Raw genomic sequence first — 14,716 nt, 5'->3', positions numbered from 1 at the left:
ACCATAGGTGTTCTTCAGTATTTTTTTCCCTTGATAGTAGATAAAGATCCATGTTTTTGGTCTTGTTTTGCTATCATGTCTCATATGGCATTGTTAGTATGTGTGTAGGGGGATTACCTGTGCTGTAGAAACAAAGGTGTGAGAAAGCACAGTGGTCTCAGTAACTTAGCACACATACCCCAATTGCTAGGAAATCAGAATAAAATACTAGACTTTTCCACCTTGGGAGTCCGTGCGTTGAACCAGCAAACTCTGTTATATCCCACAACTTAACAGTCGTCTTGGAATTTTCTGAAAGAATGTATCATTTCATCTGTCACCCAGATTGTGATCTCAGAGACTAATTTCTTGAAGGAATTCTGTCCAATTTGAACTGCTTTAGGCAAGAATATTCATATAACTGAGAAAACTCATTCATGTGGTTAATGGGTCCATATGCACTGCTCAAAGCATTCCAAACCAGCTGCCAAGATTTCTTTTTTGCAACCTGAAATCAAATGCCTGGTGTCAGTTATGTTGAGAGACTTACTGTGAAGTTCGTAGCTTTAACATTTTGTAATAAAAGAAGTTATGCTGGTATGATGTGCTAACTTGAAATCCTGATTTGTAGAGACCTGTCTGTTTTGTGTATAATGGTATGGGATCCTTGGTTTGTATATGTATGGAAAAATAACTTTATTGCATTTCCTTTCTGAGTTTGATACAGGAGATTTTTTTTTGTTTTGGGCTTACCTTATTTGTTTAATAATGATTTGTTTAGTCTTACCTTATTTGCTTAATAGGGCAAAATAAACTGTTCTGATAAAACTTTGTTTTATTGTATAAAACCTGTTTTCGTGCTGCAAAATGGCATGTAACTGGGTTACGTGTTGAAGATGGACCAAAATTTGACTGGCCTTACCATATCTGCCCCATTTGGGGGAATGGGGAGGTTTGTTCTGCATTTCCTCTGTCAGTATTTGATGTATATAGTCATCTTTTTTCAAACCAAATTACCCAGGGCTTGCTAATAGGCAGCTGAAGGTAGCAAAGCTAGAATGCCAATTCCAGTTGGAGCCATTACTCAACTATTACAAGACAGACGATTTAAGCATTTTTGTTTATTCTGCCGCTTTAGAGCTTACAAATTGGCAAAGCATACCCACAACCAATAAAATCACAATTAAGATATACCGCAAACTGAAATCAAGAAACAATGAAAACTCAATGCACAAAACCTAGACCAACAAATTACTCTCAAAATTGAATTACATCCATAGACACATAAATCTAAGCAACCTCTCAATTCCTTAAGAAAATTGACAACTAGAACCTCACAAACCAGAAGGTAGCTTCAGGATCAGACAGACTTCATATCAGTCATGCCAAAGACCTGCCGGAATAATGCCACCCTACAAGGCTTCTTAAATCTTGGCAGAGAAGTCATTCTGCTCATCTCTGGCAAGACATTCCATGAAGAGGGGGCGGTCACTGAAAAAGGATAGCCCAAACAGAAGACATGGATCTCTCTTAGAAGGAGAACTGCTAGAAGATGACTTCGTGCCATAAAAACTGTTGTTCAGGCCTATATCAGGAGAGGTATGTAGGTCCCAGATCGTTAAAGGCTTTATAGATTAAAACCATCACCTTGAACTTGAGCCCAAAAGCAAACTGGAAACCAGTGCAGTTGTCCGTAGTTTTTCATGTGCTCAATGCTCCTCACCAAGTAAAAGGTGTTCTGCTGTATTCTGTACTGGCTGCAGAATCCAAGTTGTCTTCAAGAGCAACCTTGAAGTGCCATCAAGTCTCAGCTGACTTATGGTTATCCATCATGAGGGTTTCATGGCAATAGTCACCTCGAGATTAGACTACTGTAACTCGCTCTACACAGGGCTACCCTTGAGACTGATACAGAAACTCTAGCTGGTCCAGAATGCAGCGGCATGGGTCCTAACAGGGACCCCATTTAGAGCCCAGCCGCACTAGCTCCAGGTGGAGTACCGAATCAAGTTCAAGGTTTCGGTACTAATCTTTAAAGCCCTAAACTGTCTGGGACCATTGTATTTGCGGGAGCACCTCTCTCAATATACCCCTTAGATAGCATTGCATTCAGTTGGAACTTGATAGCTTGCCATGTTTTGGATTACAGCCGTTTAGCTGGATCTTAGACGTAACAGGCAGCTTGTCTAATACTTATCCCTGAAGAAAATCCAGTACAATATTTATAATTTGCCCAGTAGGTTTCTTCAGAGCTCCTAATTTACTAAATTCTGCAGAGGCATGTTGTTTTTCTTAAACTGTTTGGGAGATTGGTTGGAGACAGTCCTCCTGCCATCCCAGGCTGTACTCTCTACCATTGTCTTTTGGATGTATTATATGGTCGTTGTTAGCCAACACAATATCCTGGCTAAAGAACTTCGTGCCATCTTCAATGGTCCAGATGTCCAGCCTTTTTGTAAGGCAACAGTAGCAAATAGGTGCCTGCATTTTTTTCTTACATGCTTATACATGAATGATTATGATTAGTACAGGAGCATGTAAGGAGGGAATTGAGTCTTCAAAATGATGTATTGGCCTGAATTAATGTGCTAAATTTGAAAATAATAGAAGAAGAAGAAGAGTTGGTTTTTATATGTCGACTTTCTCTACTACTTAAGGAAGAATCACACCGGCTTACAATCACCTTCCCTTCCCTCCCCACAACAGACACCCGCTGAGGTAGGTGAGGCTGAGAGAGCTCTAAGAGAGCTGTGACTAGCTCAAGGTCACCCAGCAGGCTTCATATGTAGGAGTGGGGGAAACAACCTGGTTCACCAGATTAGAGTCCACCGCTCCAAACCTCCGCTCTTAACCACTACACCACACATTTCCTTAAGCCTATATTATTTCTATTTGGTGCTCATGGTCATTTATATTGTAGATTAGGAAAAAAAATAATTTTATCCTATAATAGATTTTACCAACAATGTGAGTAGATTACGTTCCAGTGGGGTTAATTAGTGACTGTGGCATCCATCATTTTTATTGGGCCACAGCTTTGGTAGCGATAACAGGAGAATGTGTTAAATGAATCAACCTGCTGTTGTCGATGAGACTGCCATCGTTTCCTGCGAAGGGAAGGTTAAGGCGGGATGTGAGCAGTGGGGTGCCTCGGGGATCTGTATTGGGACCAGTGCTTTTCAACCTGTTCATCACTGACCTGGAGTTGGGGTTAAACAGTGAAGTAGCCAAGTTTGCAGATGACACCAAATTATTTAGGGTGGTTAAAACAAAATCGGATTGTGAAGAGCTCCAGAAGGATCTCTGCATACTGGAAGAATGGGCATTAAAATGGCAAATGAGATTCAATGTAAGTGTAAATTGATGCATATTGGGACAAAAAATCCCAACTTCACATATACACTGATGGGATCTGTGCTGGCAGCAACAGACCAAGAAAGGGATCTTGGGGAGGTAGTGGATAGCTCAATGAAGATGTCAACCCAGTGTGCAGCTGCTGTAAAAAAGGCAAATTCCATGCTGGCCATAATTTAGATGAGGAATAGAGAATAAAACTGCTGATATCATACTGCCCTTGTACAAATCTATGGTGAAACCACACTTGGAATACTGTGTACAGTTCTGGTCACCACACCTAAAAAAGGATATTACAGAGCTTGAGAAGGTGCAGAAGAGAGCAACCAAAATGATTAGGGGACTAGAGCAACTGTCCTATGGGGAGCGGTTAGGACACTTAGGGCTGTTTAGCTTAGAAAGAAGGCGGATGAGGGGAGACATGATAGAGGTCTATAAAATTATGCATGGTTTGGAGAGAGTGGACAGGGAGAAGTTTTTCTCCCTCTCCCATGATACTAGAACACGGGGTCATCTTCTAAAGCTGGAGAGTGAGAGATTCAAAACAGATAAAAGGAAGTATTTTTTCACAACACATAGTTAAATTGTGGAACTCCCTGCCCCAGGATGTGGTGATGGCTGCCAACTTGGAGGGCTTTAAGAGGGGAGTGGACATATTCATGGAGGAGAGGGGTATTCATGGCTGTTAGTTAGAATGGATACTAGTCATGCTGCTTACCTATTCTCTCTAGTATCAGAGGAGCATGCCTATTATTTTGGGTGCGGTGGAACACAGGCAGGATGGTGCTGCTAGACTCGTCTTGTTTGTGGGCTTCCTAGGGGCACCTGGTTGGCCACTGTGTGAACAGACTGCTGGACTTGATGGGCCTTGGTCTGATCCAGCAGGGCCTTTCTTATGTTCTTATGTTGTATGGCAATTTCCCCCCCCCCCAATTTGTACCATTGCTTCGGTTACATAAACCAGAACCTTTCTGATTATATAAATAAGGAAACATGGCAAACATATAGGGTTGCATCCCATGGATAATTTCCATGAATAGAAGAGGGAACAGGTTTTGCTGATTTTCCTGCCCTTCTGCAGACTTCCATCTCCCCCATCATGCTATTCCTAAGGGAGGAAAGGAAGTCCTGTTCTACTGATGGAAGTCAGCCAAGTTTTAGCGCAGGATCAAAATCATTGTAATGAAAACTTTTTCTAGGATCTCTGTAACAGCAATGGTCAGTGTGTTGGGAATTGTATTGATATGTAACTGTCCACACACACACACTGGTAATTTGATAGAAGATAACAACTTAAGCAACTATTGAGCTCTAAGTGGAATCTGCATCTCTCTCCCTTTCTGCAGATGCTCCATTGGTTACCAGTCAATTGCTGGGTTCATTTCCAGTTTCTAAGATCTACAAAGCCCTTAAAGGCATTGTACCCACATACTTGCAGGACCTCTTCTTCTGCTATGCTCCACTGTGACTGCTCTGCTTGCCTGAGCAAAGCCTTCTGAAGGTGCCGCCCTGCAAATAGGTAAGATTGGCAACTGCCCATTCACACTCGTTCTCTGTGGTGGATCCGCATTATGATATGGTCTCTCTGAGGCTATTGGAAAGACCCCCCATGTTTCCATCATTCCACAAAACGTGCAAAACAGAATTGTTCAGGAGGAGGAGGAGTTGGTTTTTATATTCCAACTTTCTCTGCTGCTTAAGGAAGAATCAAACCAGCTTGCAATCGCCTTCCCCTCCCCACAACAGACACCCTGTGAGGTAGGTGGGGCTGAGAGAGCTCTAAGAGCTGCGACTAGCCCAAGGTCACCCAGCTGGCTTCATGTGTAGGAGCTGTGAAACAAAGCCAGTTCACCAGATTAGCGTCCGCTACCCATGAGGAGGAGTGGGAACTCAAACCCGGTTCTCCAGATCAGACGCCACCACTCCAAACCACCTCTCTTAACCACTACACCATGCTGGCTTCTTGCAGAAGGAGCAAAGTTGTGTTGCCATGGATCATCTCAGGAGGTGACTTATATTAGACATAAAGTTTTCCCTATACTGATTGTCTTGTTGCGCCTTAAGCAGATACATCTGCAGGCGTTATTCTTGTTTCCCCTCCCCCCACTCTATAATACCAGCCCAACTGTATTATTTTGTCTTACTAGGAATCTTTGCTTTTAGATTCAAATGTTGTTATCTTGTAATCCATGCACTGATTGACTGAAAGGTTCTTTTTAAATCATACTTGTTTTCCACCTTAAATCCCAGTGAGAAAGACAGGCTATAAAGGAAAACAATAATAATAATAAATAATGAGTAGTGAATATGCATGCCATGAGGTCACCAGTGCCTATTAGTGTAATGCCTGTAATCATTATTGTATGCTTATATGTTCAGATTGCATAATTGTTCTTTTGGAAAAGCTAGGCCTAAAGTATAAAAGCAGGTTTGAGATACTATGCATTCATATGCACACACACATAAGGGCTTTGGGGAGGTGGCAACCAGGAGCCAGGAGTTAGGGAATCAGGCTGTCAGTGCCTGATACAGCCATCCACCAAGGCACGGCCCAGAATTACATATGGCCTAAGGAATGTTCCCTACCCCAGATCATGTAACCAGCTAAGGTGCCGCCTCAACTGCGACTGATAGGCCTATGCTAATCCAAAGGTGTCCATCATTAGGTCTTTGTGCATCTATGCACTATATTACGTATTTTGTAACACCCCTGACCAAAGGTTATATATGTTGTGGCAATCCTTTGTTCTGGTGTGCGAGCTGTCCTGCGCTTTTGGGAAGCTCCCACCCGGTATGTATTATTAAGCTTAATAAACAAACTGCTTTAAATCATCAACCTCTTCCTGATTTATAGTCATTGGGACTTTACACCATAAATTAGGCATTTCATTAGAAGTGTTACAAATTCTCCCAGATATTCCCCCAAAAGGTGTATGGCTTTCACTGCTCTTAAATAAATGCTTCTAGCAGGATGATCTTTATGCTATTAAACAAACAAACAAAGGGAAGAATTGGGTAACACTGCAATCAAGTAAACGTTTGACAGAGGAAGGCTTTGCTGTTAGTGAAATGGATTTATAGCGTCCAATCTCATAATAACCCCTTCCCCAGAATCACGTACTCAATTCTTTATCTTAAACAATATATAAGGGAAAGCTGAATAATCAGAAGCAGAGTAGAAAATAAAATATAGGTAAATCTAACACTGCAAAACATGATTAAATTGTTTGCTTCTTTAGGCAGATCAAAGGAGCACTAAAATTGCTTAAAGATCTGGGTTTCCATTCATCGGCATCTCAAAACAGAAAATCCATGCGTAAATTAATGTCCCCCAACAACGGCTCGTATTTTAATTTAATTAGACTTCCATTTCGAGTGTTGAATGATTTAGGAGCATCCTTAACAAAGCCAATTGAGCATCCTTAACAAAGCCAATAAGTCTATATTATATAGTATGTATTTTAATCTTGTATTTTATGGTAGTTAGCTGCCTATAGACGGGAAAGGGTGGGACAGAAATTGAAAAAATAAATAATATTTGCAATAATCAGTATGTCACAGTGATTAATGGCTGAGTAAAGACAATAATGCTAGGAAAAGCTGACGGCAACAGGTAAAGAGGAAGACCTAACATGAGAAGAATTGACTCAATCAAGGAAGTCACGGCCTTCAGCGTGCAAGACCTAAGCAAGGCTGTTAACAATAAGAAGTTTTGGAGGACGCTGATTCATAGGGTTGCCATGAGTCAGAAGAGACTTGATGGCACTTAACACACACGCACATCTAAAGCATAGATACCAGGCAGCTTTTCATCCTGTCCAGCAGCCGGCTTTTTTGCCCCCTCCAGTTTGGGGACCATCCACAGCAGGATCCATTACGCCTGAGGAGTGGAGCTGTTTCGGGTAGAAAATAATGGCAAACACTGCCCTGCTTCATGAGCATGTAGAAGTGCCTTTCTCATGCGCATGAACCTGCCTGGATCCTGGCTACTACATTGTGACACCCTCCCTGTGAAATGCATTGCCTCAAAAGAGATGGTTGCTTTATTGCACACTCAGCATATGTTATTCCTTTTCAAGAAGGCCAAAAATATGTCATTGCCAGTCTTATAGTTTTTATAAGGTTATTACTATACTTATCTTTAAAACTGTCATAACACTTCTCCCGAAGTTCAATGTGGTGAAGGGACACTGTATTAAGGTGGGTGGTGGTTTTTCAGAGCACTGTGAATTTTGTAACTTTTTATTATAATAAGTAGTTTTAACTGTTATGTAAGTGCTCTTTTGTATTTTCTTTTTCTTTTTATTTGTATGTTTTGTTTTGTTTTATGTTATAAAAATAATAAAAATTTATAAAAAAGAAAAAAAAGAGAGATGGTTGCTATATTGCACACTCAGCATATGTTATTCCTTTTCAAGAAGGCCAAAAATATGTCATTGCCAGTCTCTGCTTGCTTTTAAATGAGGTTTTCTGTTACTGCTGTTTTCAGAGTCGGCTTTTAAATGAGGTTTTCTACTGCTGCTGTTTTTAGGATCGACTAGGGTGTGATTTTCCACGAATTGTCATTTGACCCCTGTATGTTTCGTCAGTGGCCCATTGCTTGGGGTATTGTTTAGCAGAGAAGGGACTTGTAAGTTTTATAAACGAATAAAAGGTTTCTGCTCAAAGCTTGTGTTTTCGACCGAGCTCCCTCCTTTCATTTTTCTCCAGCTGCGAAGTCTGATCCCACCCCACATTTTGAGCCGAGGGAAGTGCATTGAACTGTAAGGACTTCCTAAGCAGCTGCCTGCACAATCAGTGCACATTCTTCACTTCCTAAGAAACAGCAGAAGGCTCCAGTCACCTCTGATCATTCCGCTCTGATCTGAATGCTTATGAGAGGAAAACTACATCCCACATAAAAAAAGTATAAGCCCGCTTTCAACTTTTCTTGCCTTTCCCTCTACCAAGGAAAGTTCAGAATAAATTTTTCAAGATAAGGTCTCTTTTGGAAAGCAAGTCACAAAGATTTAATGGGCTTAATGGCATCAAAGAAGACATGCAAAAAAGTGTTGGATTTTGAATTGGGTGACACATCGTTTTAAAAATCTGAGCAAAACCTTTACTACAGCCATGGTGGTGGAAAGTGCTGTCAAGTCACCATGACTTATGGCGACCCTATAGGGTATTCAAGGCAAGAGACATTCAGAGGTGATTTGCCATTGCCTGCCTCCCTGGTACTCCTTGGAGGTCTCCCATCCAAATACTTGCCAGGGTTGAGGCTGATAGTGTGGGACTGGCCCAAGGTCACCCAGCAAGCTTCCATGGAAGAGTGGGGATTTGAACCTGGGTTTCCCAGATCCTAGTCCGACACCTTAACCACTACACCATGCTGGCTCTCAGATAGTGATCTTAAAAGACAGATGGTGTATAAGGCAGTTTGGTGTGTTTGCCCCTGTCTCCTTTTGAGCTTGTGGTTTAATTGCAAAGGTTTTTCCCCTGCCTGCCTAGTACACATGCTGCCCCAGCTCAGGTGACCAGCATCCATAGTTACATAGAATTGGAAAGCTCTCCAAAAGCCAATGATAAAATACAGTGATTGATGGAAAGTTGAAATGCTGAATATTTGGGGACGTATTTCAGTTTGTTCATGCATGTCTGTCCCTTCAGAGACACCAGACACCAGTCCAGCATTTCCTGCTTGAATACGTCTGGCTGCTGTCCTACTAGAGGTCATTATCTCTTCCTCATACTGCTTGGCACTGTTTGAAATATAACTTGTCCTGCTTTTCCCTGTCCAAAAGGCAATGGGCCAGAGACAGACTACTGGCGAGGTTTAGCTATACTAGCATCTGGCATGCTGACTGCAGACTGCCTGATTTGGATGTCTGGTTCAGAAGCACTAATGAGTTTGTTGTCTGATTACTGTGAAGGAGTGTAAGATTAGGCAGTGGTGAAAAAGGCAAACTTGATGCCAGGGATGATTAAGACTTGACGGCAAAAAATAAAAAAATCGTGGAGCATAGATTCATCAATGGCTATAAATAGATCCCTCATGGTCAGAGGGAGTAGCCCTTTGCAGACAATACTGGAAGACAAGAGGGGGAGGCTTGGACCTCCCTTCTCTGCTCATGAGTCTTCTGGTAGCATCTGCTTGGTCATTCTGTAAAACAAGATGCTGGGGTAGGAGGACCCTTGGTGTGATCCAGCATGGGCAGTTCTTATGCCAAGAGGTGTTTTTTTTTTTTTTACAAAAGAATGTGAATGTGTCTTAATAGCTATGAGCATTTCCTCCATGGGATTAATGATTAGGTGGTAGTCTCCTGATAGCATCCTGTTTGAATGAAATACCTATCAGAGTTTGAAGAAGGCATCACCAGTCTCGCATAGGGGAGTGTGTACGTGTATGAATGAACCATAGTTAGAAATTTGGAAGATAATGATATAATAAAGTTTATTGTTCATGACCAAAGGCCATTACAATCTGTCGTATAAAACCTAGCCATAAATAATAACATTAAAGCAGTCTGACCAAAAAAAGCTAATCATTAAATGCATTAAATACCCTTATTAAATACAGCTTAAGCCCGAATTTTCCTGGCTGCTAAAGCAAAGAGTGGCACTCTGTAGGAGACAACTGGATCGGCGTCTGAGAGGTGAAAGAAGAACAAAGAGCCTTGTCTTGGCTGAAAGTTAAGCAGCCTGAGGTGCAGGCTCACTCTCTCTCAGGATCTGCTGCCCTGCAGAATTCCCTCTATGACTCCACTTTTATTCTTCCTGCATATTTGTAAATAAAACCAATATTGGACACCATAAGTCTCCAGTTCCCTTTTATCCAAAGGAAACCAAATCCAGTCAGCATTGCTTGAGGAACTTTTAACCCCTGGGGAAGTGGGGACGAGCACATAACAGAGTTATTCAAGTCTTCCTGCCTTCTGTTACTGTTTTGCCCTGACTTGTCTAGGTCGCTACTAGATGTGTGTGTGTGTTAAGTGCCATCAAGTCGCTTCCGACTCATGGCGACCCTATGAATGAAAGTCCTCCAAAATGTCCTATCTTTGACAGCCTTGCTCAGATCTTGCAAACTGAAGGCTGTGACTTCTTTTATTGAGTCAATCCATCTCTTGTTGGGTCTTCCTCTTTTCCTGCTGCCCTCAACTTTTCCTATCATGACGGTCTTTTCCAGTGACTCTTGTCGTCTCATGACGTGACCAAAATACGATAGCCTCAGTTTAGTCATTTTAGCTTCTAAGATCAGTTCAGGCTTGATTTGATCTATAACCCACTGATTTGTTTTTTTGGCAGTCCACGGAATCCGTAACACTCTCCTCCAACACCACATTTCAAAAGAATCTATTTTCTTCCTATCAGCTACTAGATACATGATCTGAAAAAAACAGTCAGCCGTCTGCCATCTTGCCAGATATAACAATATTCCCTCTTGTACTCTCCTGTGCATCCTTGGTGGGGTCCAGGAGGATAGAGCAAGAGAAATCACTTTGAGGAGGATAGAGCAAGAGAAATCACTTTGAGGAACATGAATTCCCTGCTTGTCACCCTCTCCTACCACTGGAGCAAAGGAATACTGCTTTTGGAGTCGTTGAGATCCTCTCCCTCTGGTTTTGAATTCCAATTGGTGTCATAATACAAAACCCAGCTTTGTAATTAAAACACAACCATTGCTTACAACTTCTGGCTCTTCGCTACGACCTGCAGTTTCTTTGGAAAGAAAATAATGTAAAATTTATTAAACATGTCCAGTCAGGAGCACCAAGTTTTTGGAGAGCTATTTGTTGTACTTATGGTAAAGGGGTCCTATTTTGGAGGTAAGATAATGAGAGAGTATAATTAAAGTTCACAAAGGGAAAACCTAAGAAAAATGAAAGCAATTCTTGAAGTATATCTATATTATGATGAAATTGAAGCTAATGTCCTCTTCTGCTGATCGGCAATGCTACGAAAACATCTGGGAACTGAGGCGCCTCCAGAAGTTGTTTTTGGGATTCAGTTTACACTGCTTGGAAAGGGGCCAGATATCCTCCCTGAATTGCATTTGACAAGAAAGATATCCAACTCTTTCCCAACTTAGTTATCTCAATTGTTATGGATGGTTTGTCCTGGTACTCTTGCACTATTTTTTTTTAATTCTACCTGATGCAAAAGATAATCACACACTCTAATCTACTATCCTAAGCCTTAAGGAGCCATCACTCTCCTTTTAAGATCCAGAGTGTTCTAACAACTAGAGAGGCTTGTAGCTAAGGAAACCCAGCTTCCAACCCATGATCAAACTCACTGATGGGGTTGCCTTGAACAAGTCACTCCCCCTCTAGGCATGGGAGACAGGTGGCTCCTGGTGGGGGAAAAAAGCAGCTCTGTGTCTCCTCCTCTCCTCTGACATATAATATCAGATAGTTCAAAGCACATTTGAGGCTTTCCAGAGAGGAGGGGCTGTGGCTCAGTGGTAGAGCATCTGTTTTGTATGAAGAAGATCCCAGGTTCAATCCCAGTCAACTCCAGTGGAAAGGATCAGGTCGGAGGTGATGTGAAAGACCTGCCCTTCGGATCCTGGAAAACCACTACCAGCCTGAGTAGACAGTACCGACCTTGATGGACCAAAGGTCTGATTAAATATAACACAATTTCATGTGTGTATGAAGTTAGGTGACCAAATGCAATGACTACATATCTTGTCAAATGATATGTGTGCCAGGCAGGGCCAGTTTACGATCTTCTGTTGCCCCATTTCCTTTTCATGTCCTCTGCCCAATTTCTGCTGGGTCAGGCTTTGCCTATTTGGCCAGGAATTCGCTGTATGCAAGAACATCACTTTGGCAGCATGTCTCTGTGTCTCTATATTTCGTCATGGTCTCTGATGTCAGTCTCCTTTCATCAAAGAGAACAATCAAGTTCCTTTCGTTCTGAATTTTCCCTACGAATGAAGGTTACAGGAACAACCATGGTCGATAATATTAAACAGGAATCTGGCTGCACCTTGAAGACAAAGACAATTTATTCCAGCATTCGCTTTCATGAGCCAGAGCTGACGTCATCAAACATATGAAGTGTACATCGATAACGGTTAATTACATATGAAGGTACAAGCAACAGAAAGGAAGGAAGATGTTACCAAGAGTTTACCTCAGTGGTTGCTTATTTTTTTACAGTTGTTGTTTGAAACAACCTCTATTTGTAACATCTCCTGCCCTTCTGCTTTTTGTAACCTTTACTTACTTTATATCAGACAATGGGGACCCAAAGCAGCTTATATAATTCTCCTCTCCTTCATTTTGCCCTCACAACAATCCTGTGAGGTAGGTTAGGCTGAGTGCGTATGACTAGCCCACAGTCACCCAATGAGGTGCCATGGCAAAGCAGGGATATTAATCTGGGTCTCCCAGATCCTACCCTGGATGGCCCAGGCTAGCCCATTTTTGTTGGGAGCTAAGCAGGGTCGGCCTTGGATGGGAGGCCATCAAGGACGTCCAGGGTTGCTACGCAGAGGCAGGCAACAGCAAATCGCCTCTTTACATCTCTTGCCTTGAAAACCCTATGGGGTTACCGTAAGTCAGCTGCAACTGGATGGCATTTCCCGCCACTCCCGGATCCTAGCCCAAGACTCTAACCACTTCACCATGCTGGCTGCCAGCATGGTGGAGTGGTTAAGAGTGGTGGTTTGGAGTGGTGAACTCTGATCTGGAGAACCAGGTTTGACTCCCCACTCCTCCACATGAGCGGCGGAGGCTAATCTGGTGAACTGGATTTGTTTCCCCACTCCTACACATGAAGCCAGCTGGGTGACCTTGGGCTAGTCACGCTCTTTCAGCCCCACCTACCTCACAGGGTGTCTGTTGTGGGGAGGGGAAGGGAAGGTGACTGTAAGCCAGTTTGAGTCTCCCTTAAGTGGTAGAGAAAGTCGGCATATAAAAACCAACTCTTACTCTTCCTTCTTGTCCTTCTCCTTCTTCTTCTGTGTGGAGGTCCTCTCTGCACATTGAATGAAGTTGTGCTGAGCCCAACCTGGTCGGGAAAGAGCGGCATAGAAATCTAATAAATAAATAAGTTACCTCTGACTCCCAAAGGCTTGTGCTAGAATAAATTTTGTTAGACTTCTGCTGGACTCCTGCTTGATTTTTCTGCAGCAGACTCACACGGCTACCCCTCTGGAATTACATGGCTCACAGTGAACAGGTCATCAGCTGTCACACAAGGAACCACCATGGCTGCCTCACTCTTCTCCTTTCTGAAAAAGAAGCCCAGTTAGCAGAGAGGTGTGAATGTTGTATTAATTGTCTCAGCTTCAGCTTTTAAAGAACAGCAAAAAAAAAAAAGTTTTTCGCTCTGTGAGATGAGCACCTCTGAAAACCAGCGCACCTCTGGCTCTAATTGTAATTAGTGCTGTCCATCCTAACGTCTATAAAACACGATGTCTTTCTTTGTTCTGTGTGGACTGTTCTGATGCGTCTAGAGAACAGTTCCACACGTGCTGCTCTTTTATTGGCCTAATAAAAGAATCATTCACTCCTGATAACCTCTCCTGAATTACTTTATTGGGCAATTGAAGTAATTGAGGCATTTCAGGAGGAAGTCTCTTGTATCTTAGTTTGCAGAACCCCTCTAGAGGCCAAAGAGCAAACTGGCAACCTTTATTGAATCTTCCTTGTCAAGATAGCATCTCCTGGACCTCAATTTCCATTCTCACTGTGCCTGCCAGGCATCCATTTTTAATAAGGGCAGAGAAACCAGAGCTAGAAAGGATCTCTTTTCTTATTTTGTTTACTAGTATGGAGACTTTTATGACAGATGCTAAAATTACATTCCATTTAATATCAAAAGAAGGAACGTTCTGTAAAGAGAGCACCTTGCTTGGAGGAGATTATCAGAGAGATCCTTCTTCTTCTGACTTCATGACTTCTCTGCTCATGGTGTCTACAAAAGTCGTATCAGCAAAGGCCTGCCAACTTTTCAACAAGCTTTTCCAAAGGCTTTATTTGCAGCAATTAGCAAAGGCTGATACCGGTAGCCCCATTTGGTTGTTTAAAGTGTATAGTGAGAAGAGCAATCACCCCCACTGGCAGGGTGGCCAGCTTTTAAATTTGCTGTTATTTTAATATCAGTTGATTGTGGCAATTATTAAGGGGTGTTACTTAGCGCCATGGTGTGAAAAGCATCAACCAAAGATTTCTACCTATTAAACCTCTATTACAGGGACAACTTTGTTCCTGGCCAACTGGCAATCTTATCCACAGGCCCCGCCCCAGGATGCCCACCTGTACAGATAAAAATTACATGAGTACAAGTATATATGTGATCAGAAACACCAGGGGGAAAGCTGAGACCCATTCCAAAGCCTACAGTAGCACGTGCATTGGGCTCCCAGAGGACGGTTGTCTATGTAATGGGT

The sequence above is a fragment of the Euleptes europaea genome, chromosome 2, assembly GCF_029931775.1.
Source record: "Euleptes europaea isolate rEulEur1 chromosome 2, rEulEur1.hap1, whole genome shotgun sequence".
Taxonomy (NCBI): domain Eukaryota; kingdom Metazoa; phylum Chordata; class Lepidosauria; order Squamata; family Sphaerodactylidae; genus Euleptes; species Euleptes europaea.
Note: the sequence above shows the minus strand (reverse complement) of the source record.